The 14782-nt window shown below is 48.8% G+C and overlaps 1 protein-coding gene across 2 annotated transcripts in view; it reads left to right on the top strand.

The window, feature by feature from the left end:
• RBM19 (RNA binding motif protein 19) overlaps window positions 1-14782 on the top strand; it is a 144850-nt gene that overhangs the window by 49451 nt on the left and 80617 nt on the right. The gene's annotated exons all lie outside the window — the stretch shown is intronic.

Genomic DNA, 14782 nt, shown 5'->3' with positions numbered 1-14782 from the left:
AGCATTGTGCAGGAAAAAAGTCAAAACAGCCAGGTTTCCCCCTCTCCGAGGCAGATGGAGAAAGGGCAGGCAGGCTTCCCTGTCCCCATCCACAAGGTGCAAGAGGGGCAGGGGCCCCAGTGGCTAAAATCCAGCCCTGCCCGTGATCTGCTTAAAATTTCATCCAGGCCACCCGTTTGGTTTAAGGTGCTAGTTTTCCACCTTAGCCACACATTCCAGCCACCTGGTGACGGCTAAAACACACCTTTGCCAAGGCTGCATCCCCAGAGGGTTGGATTCCATTTTTCAACAGTGGGGTCCAGACATCGGTGTTGTGCTAAAAGCTCCCCAGGGGATCCTAATGTCCAGCCAGGGTTGGGGACCAGTGGCCTAAATGGCTCTGCAGAAACGAAGGTGAATTACCTGCACACGTAAAGCAATCTGTCAGCACCTGCTTGCACAGGGGTGGGAAACGCAGCTGTCACGGGGACCCAGCCGGTAACACAGCAGGCTGGGTGGGGACTGAGCGGCAGGAGGACCTCTCTCTGGCCATCCAACTGGGATACCACACAGGAACTCAGGCTTCATAAGACCAGTTCCCATGTTTTGAAAGAAACTAGCCATGTGGATTCTTAAGGGGAATTCATCAGCAACTAATTCACTTTTTAAAACCAAGACGAAGTCTGGCCTGCCCCAGGGCCGCTAGTTGGTGATCCCTATGCTGACGTGTTACAATGTTTGGCTTTTTCAGATTAGGTACGCATCACCCAGCACCAAGCCCTGAATGAAAGAAATGTCCTTATATCAGGGCCTAAGAAGGGACTGCTTGAAGCCAAGGCCCTCCCCAGGCATGGGCAGGGTAGTAGAGAGACCATCTAGCTCTCAGAATGTAATGGCAGATGAAGTCAGCTTCACCCAAACACATTGTTGAGGCTTGGGTGGGATCCAGGACTGCTCAGGGGACCTGCAGCACCGTGGCCTGGGTGTGGGTGAACATTTAGAATTCTACAAACTAGGTCTCGTTCATTCATTCTATGCTTGCACAAGGATCTGAGAGTGAAGCCTCTGTCAGAGTTGCCAGTTAGCGTCTTGCAAGGTAATCTGTGGATACAAAATAAGCCTTGTGTTTTGGAGATGAAAAAGAATTATCTTTGTGTGGCATCTACCTTCTTTGCTTTCACTCTGTAGTTTGAAGAATAAGAAGTCATCTGGGGAACTTCAGAAATCTTTGTCCTCTTTTTCCCCTGTTTGTTCTAAATCATACAATAGTATTCAGGTGATAAACAGATGTGGTGTGTGGTGAGCTGGGATCTGAGGCAGAGACCAGTCCTGCCTGTATCTGGGAAACAGGATCTTAGCTCTATGATCCCTGGGTATCCTGCACGGCGGGAACGCCTGGCAAGATGTTTGGGGGATGTTTCCCATTTCCTCAAACCTCGGTTGATCAGTCGTCCCTCCAGGAAGGTATATATCCTTAGCCTCTCGGTGTGTCTGCCTATTTTAACATGCTCTGCTTTTTAAAAGGAGTCCAATTTAAGAACTGCCAGATTAAAACAGGCTTGCTAGGAAGAGCGCATGTTGATCAGGAAATAATATCCCGCTGAAATGACAGTTTCACTTGGTTCTGCAGTATATTTAGGATGACACTTATCCGGGGAAACAAAAGACCTCAAGGGAAGAGAGAGCACTTTGTTTGATCTCACGTATTATATTTATTTTTAGAAGACAGGGAATTAGTGTCCGCTGAACATAATTACACGTGGTGACTCTTCTCCTTGCCATTGTTCTGATGAGAGTTTTCTTAAACCCCTGGAAACGTAAGCCCTTCTTGGAGGGGCCGTACCTGCTATTGTTGTTCACTCCGACTGGGGATGTAAGGCAGTTCCTCATTGCAGACAGCAGGGGTCGCTGTGAGCCTTCTCAGGGACTTCTCCGAGATTGTCCAGGGAAGCCCCAGACAGGATTTCAGACAAAGCCACTGGCTGGTAAAGGTCATTAGCCAGGGGGAGGTTTCAGGATTTCGGGGAACCAGGATGGTCCATTTGGCCAGGCAGGTTCTGTGGGTTTATCCTACCAGCTGTAGTAAAAATCACAACTCCCTTGTATTACACGCTTGCTGCGTACTGAGCTCTGAGCTTGAATGCCTTCCCATGCAGAATCACCTTCTTTAAGCCGCACAGCAGCCCTGTGAGGGATGGTCATCCCTTTTGCACCTGGACAGAAACTGGAGATGGAAACTAGGGAGATGAAGTGTCCTGCCTGAGACCACGCTGCTGAGTGGGGATTTGGATCTAAGTCAGCCTAACCCAGAGCCCCAGCTTGGAGCCACTCCTCTCTGCTGCCTGTTCTCTTGGGTCTAGAAGGAGCTGTCTTCCTCCAGATCATTCCAGTGGGAACCAAATGACAGCGAGTATGTCATTTGTACTAGGCACTGTGCTAGCCACGAGGCATGTAGCTGTTCCAGGAGAGACTTAGGTCTCTCTGTGGGGGACCAGAGAGGAAACCGACAGTGACAGCCAGTGGGACAGGTGTGCAGGTGAAAGCGCAGGGCTCCGGAGAGCATTCTCCAGGCAGGGCCTCAAGCCACCCTGCCTGCTGGAGGGGAGAGGAGGCGCCCTCCTAGCCGGAAGCAGCAGTGCCTGGGGCCCTTCCCGGAGGCCGCCAACCTTCCACTGGGTCCTCAGTGCACCGCACTCCAGCCCCTTAACTAACCAGCCCTGGGTTAAACCAGACAGGCATCAAGAGGCACTGCATTTCCGTGTTTCTGTGGGATTGCTGTCTGGGACGACTCAAAGATTATGCTTTTGGAAACTCAGAGAGAGGCACAGCACTGGATTCATGGACAGCGATTCTCATCTTCTCTGTGGCTCTCTTTTGGGACCTCAGTTTCCCCTGGCATAAACTGGTGGTAGTAACATTAGTGATAACATGCACTGTAATTTGTGCGGATGCTGTGGTAATATGTTTGAGTGCTGATTTCTTTCTCATGTCCCCGGCCCCGTGGGCTGCAGTGCCTCATGTTTCTAGGGGCCCATTCATCACCATGGCCCAGTAAAGCAGTTTCATGTCCGCTTCTCAGTGAAGAAGCCCGCTCCGGAGCCCAAATTCCACCCACTGGGTCATCAGATGCCTCAGGCCGCCACCCTGCTCAGCAGCCTCAAGGACTATAAGGATTAAATGAGATTGTGCAGATGAGGCACTTAATCCAGCCCCTGGCTGGGTAGCAGGTAGTTAATAAATGTTGACTGTGGTGTTCAACAGCACCAAACCAGTGGAGCCAGGATTTGAACCCAGGGTTTGAATCTGACTTTATAGACAGAACCCAGGTCCACAATGGCAGTGCTGAAGCCTTAAAGGTCCTGGGCAGGGTTTTCCTGTTTTGTTTTGTTTTGTTTTGTTTTTTTCTGCAAAGGAAGGCTGTAATCCTGTAATCCTCTCTTCCTGCCCCATTCATCTGTGTTCTGGGGCAGAGAGTCAGGAAGGACCTTGAGGGACAGGCTGAGCCCGCCCCTCTCTACTCCCCAAAAGGAAATGTGGAAGACATACAAATGGCGGTGCCCCAGACTGTGCAAGTATGCATGTACACACAAACTTCTCACCCCACCACTCTAGCAAGGATGGAAATGGCCGGTGGTCAGCTCACCGGCAGGTGCCCAGAGTCTTAGGTCAGTATGGACCTAAAAGAAGGAAGGAAGGAGGTGGAGACTGGGCTTCCCACCACCCCACGCCACCCCCACCCTAGCTGGGTTTGCTCTGGAGTAGGTGTGTTGCACGTGTGTTTTGCCGTGTTGTTTATTTTCCTCTTTCCTTGTCTCCTCCGGGAAGTGCCCGGGGCAGAGAAGCAGGTCAGGGCCTGGATTGGGCCTAAGTGTGTATGTGCAAATGAAGCTTACACTTGGGGCTCTCCTGCTGACACACAGCACCTGTGTGCAGAGCTCCAGCGTTTGGTGGAGAGGGTCTTGTTTCCGCCCCCATTTCAAAAGCTGGAAGTGGTGTTAAAAACAGAGCTGGCTAATACAGGCATTCAGGAGGCTTGGGACTCGGGGCGAACCGCTTCCCACGCAGTCTTTGTATCCGTTTGTCCACACAGCAGCCCAACATGGTAGGACTGCTGTTAAACCTGCCTTCTAGATGAGGAAACTAGGGTCCAGACAGTAACGGTGCTGTTCCTAGATGGACCCTGGCTTGCCCATTTCTGTCATAATCCATGGGGCTGCCTGGTTTGAGCCACCTGGGTTCTGGCAGGCGGTAGCCTCCATCTTCTAGGAAGGAGGTCCTGCAAACAGGGTTGGCCTCACACTTGGTTAAATGCACTGCTGTCACCTTCTTGAAATTCTTAGTAATGTTTGAACAAGGGGTCCTGGATTTTTATTGTGCACCAGGCCCTGCAAATTGTATAGCCAGTTCTGCCTGCAAACCAGTGGAAGAATCAGGAAGTTTGGAGCCAGGGTGTAGTGGCCATTGGCCAGGCTTAGTTTGCTCGTCTGCAGGATGGAAAGGAAGAGTGTGTCTGCCTCCCCTGCCTCCCTGCCAAGGCTGTGAAAGGCTCAGGGGGAGGGTGGGTAGACAGGCTGACGACCAGAGGAGGGACGCGTCTATGGAAGCTTGTCTGTCACTGTCACGATCATCACTAAGGCCCTCTGTGGATTACTGCTAAGGAACGCGTTTCAGACCTGCCTCTCTGAGGATACCGTGGGAATGTCCAGGCAGCTCTGAAGTCCAGGCCAGGTCACGTCATGGTGAAGAGTCAGTTCTGGTGATAAATCTGTGGGTTCAGTGCACTTCTCTCCCTTCCTGTGCTGTGTCATGTTAGCTCTCCGGGCCTCAGTTTTCCTCATCTGTAAAATGAGGATGAAAAGAACCTGCCTTGGAGCTGGGTGATAAAAGATGAGTCAAGTGTGTGAGACACCTGGCACAGTGCTGGGCTCATGAAAAGCTCCCAGCCAGCGTAGCTGTTACTACTGTGTTTCCTTCTGGTGGCCTGCCATGCCAGGAACGCTGTTTGGTGTTAGGTTTAGGAAGACAGAGTTGAGCGGGTCTGGAGGTGAGAAGGAAGGCTTGGGTGGTTCACGCTTAGCCTGTCCACACACGGTACTCCAGAGTGCCCCGGCTCACTTTCCACCTGTGAGTTTCCGCTGTCTTCTCTGGGGAAGCTGGCATCCACAGGTTCACAGTCAAGACCCGATTTCACATTCTTCCTTCTCCGCTCCTTCCCTTCGTTTTTACCAATAGGTGGTTCACGTTGCCTTCCGGCCATTGGAGTCAGGTAGACGTTTGTGAGAGAGTTACCTTCTTGATTGGGGTTTTGGGCAATTAGCTTTTCCTTTAGTGTGGCCCCTGAGAGAAAATTGCCCACGTGGCCGTCACCAAGGTAGCAAGTGCTAAATGTCTGTTTCCACACTTTGGGAGTCCAAAGCAGGAGGATCTTTTGAAGCTAGGAATTCGAGACCATCCTGGACAACATAGCAAGACCCCATCCTTAAAACAAATACAAAAATTAGCTGAACTGTGTGGTGCTCTGTAGTCCCAGCTACTCAGGAGGCTGAGGCAGGAAAATTGTTTGAGTCTGGCTGTCCGAGTTTACAGTGAGCTATAATTGGGCCACTGCACTCCAGCCTGTGCAACAGAGTGAGGCCTTCTCTCTAAAAAAATAGAATAAAATGAGGCCTTCAGCACACTCCAGCACACTCTTCCACTGACTAACTCCTGACCCCTGGCCAGAGTAGCTCAGCCTGTCCTGCTGTCCTGCAGCCCCATTACCATTGCACCCCAGCTGCCTCAGCTCCCCTTGGAACTGCTCCATGTGGTTGCTTACTGTACTGACCCTCAACCCCCGAATATAAGCTGGGATGTTCTGGCACACTGTCATGTCCACAGGTGCCTGCTACATAGCTGGTGCTCTGATAATGTTAGTGGAGCGCATACCCACTGTGTGAAGCCTTTCTCTATACAATCCTGGTAGAAACACGAAGTGTAAGGCACAGAGAGGTTCAGGAGTCTGCCCCAGGTAACACAGCCCTGAGGCAGCACAACCAGCTCTCCCTCCAGAGCTTCACTCATCACCCTGGAACTGCTGCCATGGGTCAGGGATGTCTGGTGAGAGCAGCCAGCAGTTCCAGCAGTTGCAGGCTGGCAGATGGAGAGCTACTTTCTTTTCTCCTTTTATCTCAGCATCTTTTTTTTTTTTTTTTTTTTTTTTTTTTTACTATTTTCTTCCTCGAGGTGTGAACCACCTGCTAGGGTGTGAATGGGCGAGAGTTCACAACAGGTGTCTGGAGATCTTAATTACATGGCTTGCATCTCCTGTCCCCCTGACACCTGTTGTGCCTGCTTTGTGGACAGGGTCTGTCCATCCCTGGCCTCCTGGCCTTCTCATTTCCTCTTGCAGTGGCCGTGACGGTGGAGGGAAGGCCGAGGACAGCTCACTTGCCCACGTTCCCCACACACACCTCCCTTGTCTCCCCTGCGCAGGCATGGGGTCACTGCCCGATTGACTCCTGGTTGTCAGCAGTACTTTTCCAAAAGCTTCGAGCCCTTTGAGCCCTTTCATCTGCCAGGGCAGAGATGCAGAGCAGGCTGGGAGAGGACTTCCCATTTTCCAGGCTTTCCCTGAAGAAGCTCTGCAATAATCAGGCTCAGGCAGCTCCTGAGAGCCAGCCAAGCAGGATGGGTTGAGTGAGGTGTGTGGGATGGGAGAAAACCCTTAGCCAAGTTCTCAAAGGGATGGGTGAGGAGGTTGAAGCTGACCCCAGGTGTCTCTCCTCTGCACAAGTCGCCTCCTCCCAAATCCACCTGCCCAGAGAGGCCCTAGGTCAGGGGGCATCGCAGCCACTGACCAAGTCCGGCTACACTGGCTCATTACTGCCTGGTGCTTTGGGGCTTCTGCAGCAGAGTTAAGAGCTTGCAACCTCATCCATATGACCTCATCCTGCCTTGATGAGGTATTTCCAAAGATCAGTGCTCTGGCCCTGGCTGGGAAAAGTTTGCCAACCCCTGGACTCAGTTAAACACAAGGCCTAAGTGGGGATGTGGCATGTCCTCACAGAGCACTGGGAACCTGAAATCAGAGAACAGGGTTTGTGGTCTTCTAGTTTCAGTTACACAAATAAGGTGTTTTTTTCCCTCCCCCTTATGAAACATACAGGGGTTACAAATAAAGCTAAGTCCTGTTTACCCCCTCAGAGGACTGGCTGCGAGGACCAGGTCATTTCCCCACTCTGCCCTGTTTTCCTATCAGGATATTCCCACTCTTCCTACTTTGCTGTGGTTTGAAAGGATGGAAATAATCCATGCTCTCATTCATTCAGTGTGCACGGGGCGCCTCCTGTCTCCTCTGCACCGAGGGAGAGGCAGATTTATTCCCCTGGCATTCCTCTGGCGTTGATGGAGCCTCTCTCTATACCAGGTGCATTGCTCGGCACTGGGAAAGTGGCTGTGAATAAGGCAAAGTTCCTGCCCTCATGGCTCTTATGTTCTAATGGTGGTTGGCCGTAGGGGCAGTAAACAAATGTACAAATAAATCCTGTGACATGGTGGCATGAGCGCTCTGAAGACAGTTAAAGCAAGAGGTAGGAGGGATAAGAATGAGACCAGTACCAGTTTCTGTGGCTGCCATGACAACATGCCACAAACGGGGGTCTTAAAACAGCAGACGTGTATTCTCACAGTTCCAGAAGCCAGAAGTCCCAGTGCAAGGTGTGGGCAGGGCCGTGCTGCCTCCGAAGGCTGCAGGGGAGATCCTTCCTCGCCTCCGGGATCCCACTCCTGGTAGCTGCTGCCAATCCCTGCTATTGCTTGGCGTGGGGCTGTGTCCGTCCCATCCCTGCCTCTGTCATCTCTGGTGTTCTTCCTTCTGTGCCTTCTCCTGATAAGGATGTCAGGCATTGCATTGAGGACCCACACTAATCCATATGACCCCATCTGACCTTGATCACATCTCCCAAGGTCCTATTTCTAAGTAAGGTCACTTTACAGGTTTCAAGTAGACGTCATTTGGGAGACACCCAGTACAGGGAGTTTTAGATTGGGCAGTTAGGTAAGGTTTCTCCAAGGAGGGGACATTTGTGTGGAGACCTGGGGATGTGAAGGAGTGAGCATGTGCAGATCCAGAGACAGTAAATGCTGAGCCCCGACGAGGCAGGACCAGCCTTACCCCGTGTGATGGCCAGCTAGCATGCGTGCAGAAAAGCGCACAGATCCTAAGTGGACAGTGTGGCAAGTGGTCACAAATTCAGCACAACTGTGTAACCAGCACCTGGCTCAAGAGGCCAAGCATTTCCAGCTAGCCCCTGTCCAGCGCCTCCTTCCAGTCACTACCTGCCCCCCACCAAGAGCAGCCACTCTCTTAACTTCTAAAAGCGTGTGTTACTGTTGCCTGTTTTTGTACTTTCTGTAAATGGAACTGGAACATATATTCTCGTTTGTGTCTGGCTTCTTTGCTCATCATTCTGTTTCTGAGATCCGCACATGTTGTTACGTTGCAGTTGTAATCCGTTCGTTGTTGTGACCTTCTAGAATTCCATTGTATGAATATGTTGCGGTATACTTACCCATTTTGCCAATGAGCATTTGGGTAGTTGGCAGGGTTTGGGCTATTTCAAATACTGCTTCTGTGAGCATTTTTTCGGCGTCCACATGCATGCATCCCTGTAGAGTGTATGTGTAGGTATGGAATTGCAGGCTCACAGGGTATGCATATTTTAGCTTTAGCAGATATTTATTTCCAGGCAGGTTTCCAAAGTGGTTGTATCAGTTTGCGCTTCCTTCCACGGTCAGTTTATGGTGTTCTGGTGCCCCTCATCTTCGTCCACACTTGTTGTTGTCTGTCTTTTCCTTAGCCATTCTGGTAGGTGGATAGTGGCTACAGTGGTATGACTGCATTATGGTTCTAATTTGTGCCTCCCTGGTAGTTTAGGAAGTCAAATGTTTTCTCATATGTTTATGAGCCATTTGGATATCTGTCGTCTCTTGTTGGATGTCTGTTCTTTTGCCCACTTTTTAAAAACTGGCTTGTCTGATTTTTTAATTTATTTTTCTTTTCAATTTTCTAATTACTTTTTATTTAACTTTCTGTATACTGGACTGTGCAATCGCAGTGTCTCCCATTCTGTAGGTCGCTTTCACCTCGGTGATGTCACTGTCATTTTTCTCCTTCCTGGTTAGAACTTTTTGTGTCTGCTAAGAGATCTTTGCCTCTTCTGAGCTCATGAAGGTGGCCACCTATATTTTTCTCTAAAAGGAAAGACTTCTGTTTGACCCTTCATATCAAGATATGCAATCCATCTGGCATTGATTTTTGTATATGGCGTGAGGTACAAACCAAGGAGCATTTTTTTTCCAAGTGGATATTCAATTGGCCCAATATCATTTATTGCAAAGACCATTCTTTCCCCTCCCTCTGCAGCATTGATTTTGTCATAAATCAGGTGACTGTGTGTGAGGGTCTGCTTCTGACTCTAATCTGCTCCCCGGGTCTATTTATCTGCCCCCGTGGCAATACCAACCTGTGTTAATTACCGGGACTTTGTAATAGACTTGATATCCAGTGGCTTTGTTCTGTCCCGTAATTGCCTGGCTGGGGTTGGCCGTTAGCGCTTCAGGTCGTTGGGCTTTCTTGACTTACATTTGTAAAAGATCTTGTAAGGAGAAAAGTCTCTCAGGAGGACGAGCAGGTATGAGGAGACCCAAGAGGGGGCTTTTACTTCACCTGGGCCAGAGCTGACTATGGCTTGGACCAGACGTCAGCCGTGGAAGTGGGATGCCAGGTCAGTATGGGAATATGTTTGATGGTGTCTTTGGTGAGGGCTGTGCAGGCAGAGAGGGGGATCGCAGATGATGCCTATATTTAGGTCCTAAGCAGCTAACTGGATAATTGGCCACATTTGGGGATGGGAAAGTCTGAGAGAGCCGCCATCTTGGCGGAATGTGCGTCCCTCACAGCCCCGCTCCACACACACACATCCTTTCCTCACCTGTCACAGTATAAATAATCACTGGCCGCAGTCGTGATGCCAAGGTTGTGTGCCTCACCTCATCAGCCTGTGTGTCTATGTGTGTCTGGGGGTTTCTGTGAGCATTCCTGTTGGGATCCATGCATGTCAGCCTCAGCACCAGCATTTGCAGTTTTGATGGTCCTCGCTGCCGCATTCTCTGCCTGCGTGAGCGAGGCACCATTGACGATACCTCCCAATGTCTGCACAGCACCTTACCCAAGGACCCTGCAGGGACCTGAAGTGCTTTTGTGCTCAGGATTTCATTCATTCCTCCCCCAAGAAGCCTGGGGAACTGAAGCGCACAAGTCAGATGGCTTCCCAGCTATAAAACCCTGCACAAGTGGCAAAGCCGTATTTGCTCTTGCAGATACTCTTCCTGTGCTGTCTTTCCTATTATGAATACAAGGGAAAGAGTTTTTTTAACTCTTTCATGTGCCCATTCAGCACGTATCTGCTGATCCCTTACAACATGCCTATCTTCAGCAAGCATCACCCCTGAGGTTTTACTGTCCACTATGCTTATCAAGGGCCGTCCACAAATACCACATGCTTATTGGGAGCTCAGCGCTGTACCAGTTTCAAAGAGCCCCCTCCTACCCTCAGAATAACCACAGTCCAAGGAAATGATGACCCACCTGGAAGACGAGCACAGGTACCAGGCAGTGACTACAAAATGCCAGGGAATCAATTCCACCAGGGGAATGGCCCCAAGACAGAATATAGGAGTCCTTGCCTCATACCTTTTTATTTTGAAAAAAAGATCTTGAGTTCTTAGTGGACTCCAGGGTTCACCAGCTGTGGGATGTAGCTCAACAGAATTCCATGGTCCAGATCCCAAAGGTCTGAACTCCTCTCTGGCGTGACCATATCTTAAATCCATCTTTTAATGGGTAAAATGAATAAGTATATCCTCCTGTTTTAGGAGGGAGAGACAGGAACTACCCAGATTATATCAAGGTAGAAGATCTAGGGTTCGCCAGCCTACAAAAGGAATGCCCAGGAGGAACATTCGGGGCTCTGACTCACAGCAGATGTTACTGAAAATCAGATTTCTGCTGAGGGTACAAACAAATGAATATACATGTAACCGTCAGGATGGCTAAAATAAAAAATAGTGGTGACACAAAATGCTGACAATGATGCAGAGAAACTGGATTGTTTATGCATTGCTGGTGGGAACGAAAAATGGTACAACTACTCTGGGAAATTCCAAGTGTGGGCAGTTTTCTTACAAAGTAAAATGTGCACTGTCTCTATGAACCAGCAGTTGCACTCTTGAGCATCAACACCAGAGAAATGACAACTCACGTTCACACAAAAACAGATTCACGTGTCCGTCAACTGATGAGTGGATAAACAAAATGGGGTATATTCATACAGTGGAATGTTATTCGGCCATAAATAGGAATGGACTACTGATAACGTGGGTTTGAAAGCATGATTCTGAGTGAAAGAAGCCAGACACAAAAGGCCACATATCCCATGATTGTGTATCTGTGGGTTCCACATCCACATATTCTGCACCCACAGATTCCACCAACCACAGATCGAAAATAATGCCGAAGGGACTTGAATGTCCTTGAATTTTGGTACCCGTGAGGGTCCTGGAGCCCATCCCCTGTGGGTACCGAGGGTCGACTAGGCACATCCGTAGAGACTGAAAGTAGATTCACAGTTGCTTAGGGAAGGGGAAGGTAGGTTGAGAGTTACTGGATAAAGGGTACAGAACTTCTGTGTGAGATAATGAAAATCTTCTAAAATTGGCTGTGGCAAGGGTTGCGCAGCTCTGTAAATGTAGCAAAAACCATCCAGTTGTGTACTTTGAATGGGTAGAAGATGTGAATTATATCTCAATAAAGCTACTACCCCCCCCAATAAGAGAAATCTATACATGAATGTTCATAATACCTTTGTGCATAAATAGCCAAAACTTGGAAACAACCCAAATGTCTTTCAGTAGGAAAATGGCTAAACAAACTGGTATGTTCAAGGCATGGGATGCTGCTCAGCAGTGAAAAGGGACAAACTGTTGATTTACAAAACCGCGTGGCTAAATCTCCAGAGATTTATGCTAAATAGAAAAGGATAATCCCGAAAAGATGACATACTGTGTGATTCCATTTATATAACGTTGTCTTTTTTTTTTTTTTTTTTGAGACAGCGTCTCATTCTGTTGTCCATGCTAGAGTGCAGTAGTGTAATCATTGCTCACTGAAGCCTCAAACTCCTGGCCTCAAGGGATCCTCCTGCCCCAGCCTCCTGAGCAGCTCAGATTACAGGCACGTGCTACTACGCCCGGCTAATTTTTCAATTTTTTTGTAGAGACAGGGCTTGCTATGTTGCCCAGGCTGGTCTTGAACTCCTGACCCCAAGCAATCCTCCCGTGTCGGCCTCCCAAAGTGCTGGGGTTACAGGTTTGAGCCACCACGCACAGCTATATAATGTTCTTGAAATGACAAAATTAGAGAGACGAGTGGGAGGCAGGAGGGAGGGAGGTGGCTGTGTCTGTCAAAAGGTAGCTTAGGGGGTCCTTATGATTAAACCATTCTGTGTTTTCATTGTGGTGGACACTCAACTTCTCATGAGATTTCATGGAACTCAATTCATATATGCAAATGGCTGCGTATAAAACTAGTGAAATCTGAATAAGGTCAATTATTAGTGTTGATTTTCTGATGATGACATTGTGGTGTAGTTTTACCAGACGTCACCACTGAGGGAAACTAGGTGAAGGGTGTATAAGATCTCTCTGATTCTTTCTTACAAGTGCATATAGATCTATAATTATCTCAAAATTAAAAGGTTTTTTAAAAGTGAATATCTCAAACCATAAAGCATTAGAAAAAGGCCATTTCCTGCAGTAATGAGTTGCCCATCAAGTGGCAAGTGGTAAGCCAGTGATGTCAAGGTCAACTGTTTGTTAAGGATGCTTAAGAAGGAATTCTTGGGGCCGGGCGTGGTGGCTCACACCTGTAATCCCAGCACTTTGGGAAGCTGAGGGGGGCGGGTCACCTGAGGTCAGGAGTTCAAGACCAGCCTAGCCAACATGGTGAAACCCTGTCTCTACCAAAAATAGAAAAAAAATTAGCCAGGTGTGGCGGCGGGCCCCTGTAGTCCCAGCTACTTGGGAGGCTGAGGCAAGAGAATCACTTGAACCCAGGACGTGGAGCTTGCAGTGAGCCGAGATTATGCCACTGCACTCCAGCCTCGGTGACAGAGTGAGACTCTGTCTCGAATGAAAGAATGAATGAATAAAAGAAGGAATTCCTGATGGAAAGAGAGGCCAGGCTTACTCTCTATGTGAAACTTCCTCACCAAAGTATGCCAGCAGTAGTCTTTTATGGGGTCAAAGAAGGTAGAATCCTCTAGGCTTAGGGGTCAGCTGCAGGTGGTGGTTCCTTGGTCAGAAGGAAACTAATATTCAGCTGCCACAGAGTCAACAGATAGGGGAGATAAGTGGGAGAAGAGAAATTATCCCAACTTTTATACTCCATGTAGATAATTTACATAGTTTATTACTTAAATCTAGGCTAACAGTACCTAGGGAAATCAAAAGGCTGACCTAGTAAGTACATTTTATTTAGGATCTATTTTTATTTAGTAGGTTCATACATGAACCTTCTACTATAAAGAATGTAGAATATATTAAGCTTCAGTTTACAGTGTGAGGAAACACTGGGAATCTTTCTAGACCCTTTTCAGAAAGCAAAGAAACCAGTGCGGAACTTTCTTAGGCTCCTATCTATCTGTGTCTCTCCAGATTCTCCATATTGCAGGATGGGCACAAAACCATGTTTCTCAGAACATGCCCTTCCCTACTTAAGATCTCTGGGAATGCAGCCCCAAGGAGTTTGGGAGGGATATGTACTGAGTGATACCTTCTTCATTGGAGAAGCTGGTTTTGCAGACTCTTCTCCTTTTTAATCATCCTACCAATAGTCCAGAGGATGATCAGAGGCTATAAAAGTTACTGCTGCTCAAGTCAAGAGAAGTGCCACTTGCTCAGAGGACATACTTGGGTGAGCTGAGTTCTTGTCTTCATGCTGTCCTTCCTCCTCCTCCTCTATCAGGAGTTGACTGTCAGCTTGGAAATGAGCCAGTATGATTTTCCAAGTGAAAAAAAAATTCAGGTCACTAACTAGGGAGTCAGGAGACCTGAATTCTGGCCTGGGCCCTGCTGCGTGACCTCCAGCGATTACATGACCTCTTGGGGCCTCATTTGTTGAGTGATTCCATGAAGAGTTTGGGATAGGCCTGCCATTTCCAAGCCAACACAAACCCATTGGTCATGGCTGCCTGGAACCCTGTGCGGGAGAATCGAGACTGTTTGGGCTCCGTGGAAAATGGCACCGAAATTGATTAGTGATGTCTGCCACAGACGTGGGGGCAGCATCTTTGATAAGTCAACAGCTGCACGTACTTGCCTAAGAATATGTCATTTATCTGCCATGAGGCCATTTCCATCTGCCAGACTAACTGGTCAAGCAATCCCAAACCAGGGCCACGTGGAAGCCTCCTTAGTTTGCCTCCTTAAAAAAATAAATAATTAACCCTGAACACTGAGAAGGGTTTTGTTTTTGTTTTTGTTTTTGTTTTTTTGCTGTTGTTTTCATCCTTCCTTTGAGATTTCACAGGCTCGGTCTTCCGCTGCAGCTGGCGTTTTCCCTCACTGCACGCCTAGACTGGTTCCAGAGTGGGCGACAAAAGCTCAGACAGTGGAACAGGGTGCCCCAGGGAGAGTGTGCCTGTCCTGGGGGCAGGGTGGCATTGTGCGCCCTCATTCCTCCCCTCCTGCCCCAAGCAGGCACTGC

The sequence above is a fragment of the Colobus angolensis genome, unplaced genomic scaffold, assembly GCF_000951035.1.
Source record: "Colobus angolensis palliatus isolate OR3802 unplaced genomic scaffold, Cang.pa_1.0 Scaffold79, whole genome shotgun sequence".
Classification (NCBI taxonomy): domain Eukaryota; kingdom Metazoa; phylum Chordata; class Mammalia; order Primates; family Cercopithecidae; genus Colobus; species Colobus angolensis.
This window is presented reverse-complemented; position numbering and strand designations above follow the sequence as displayed.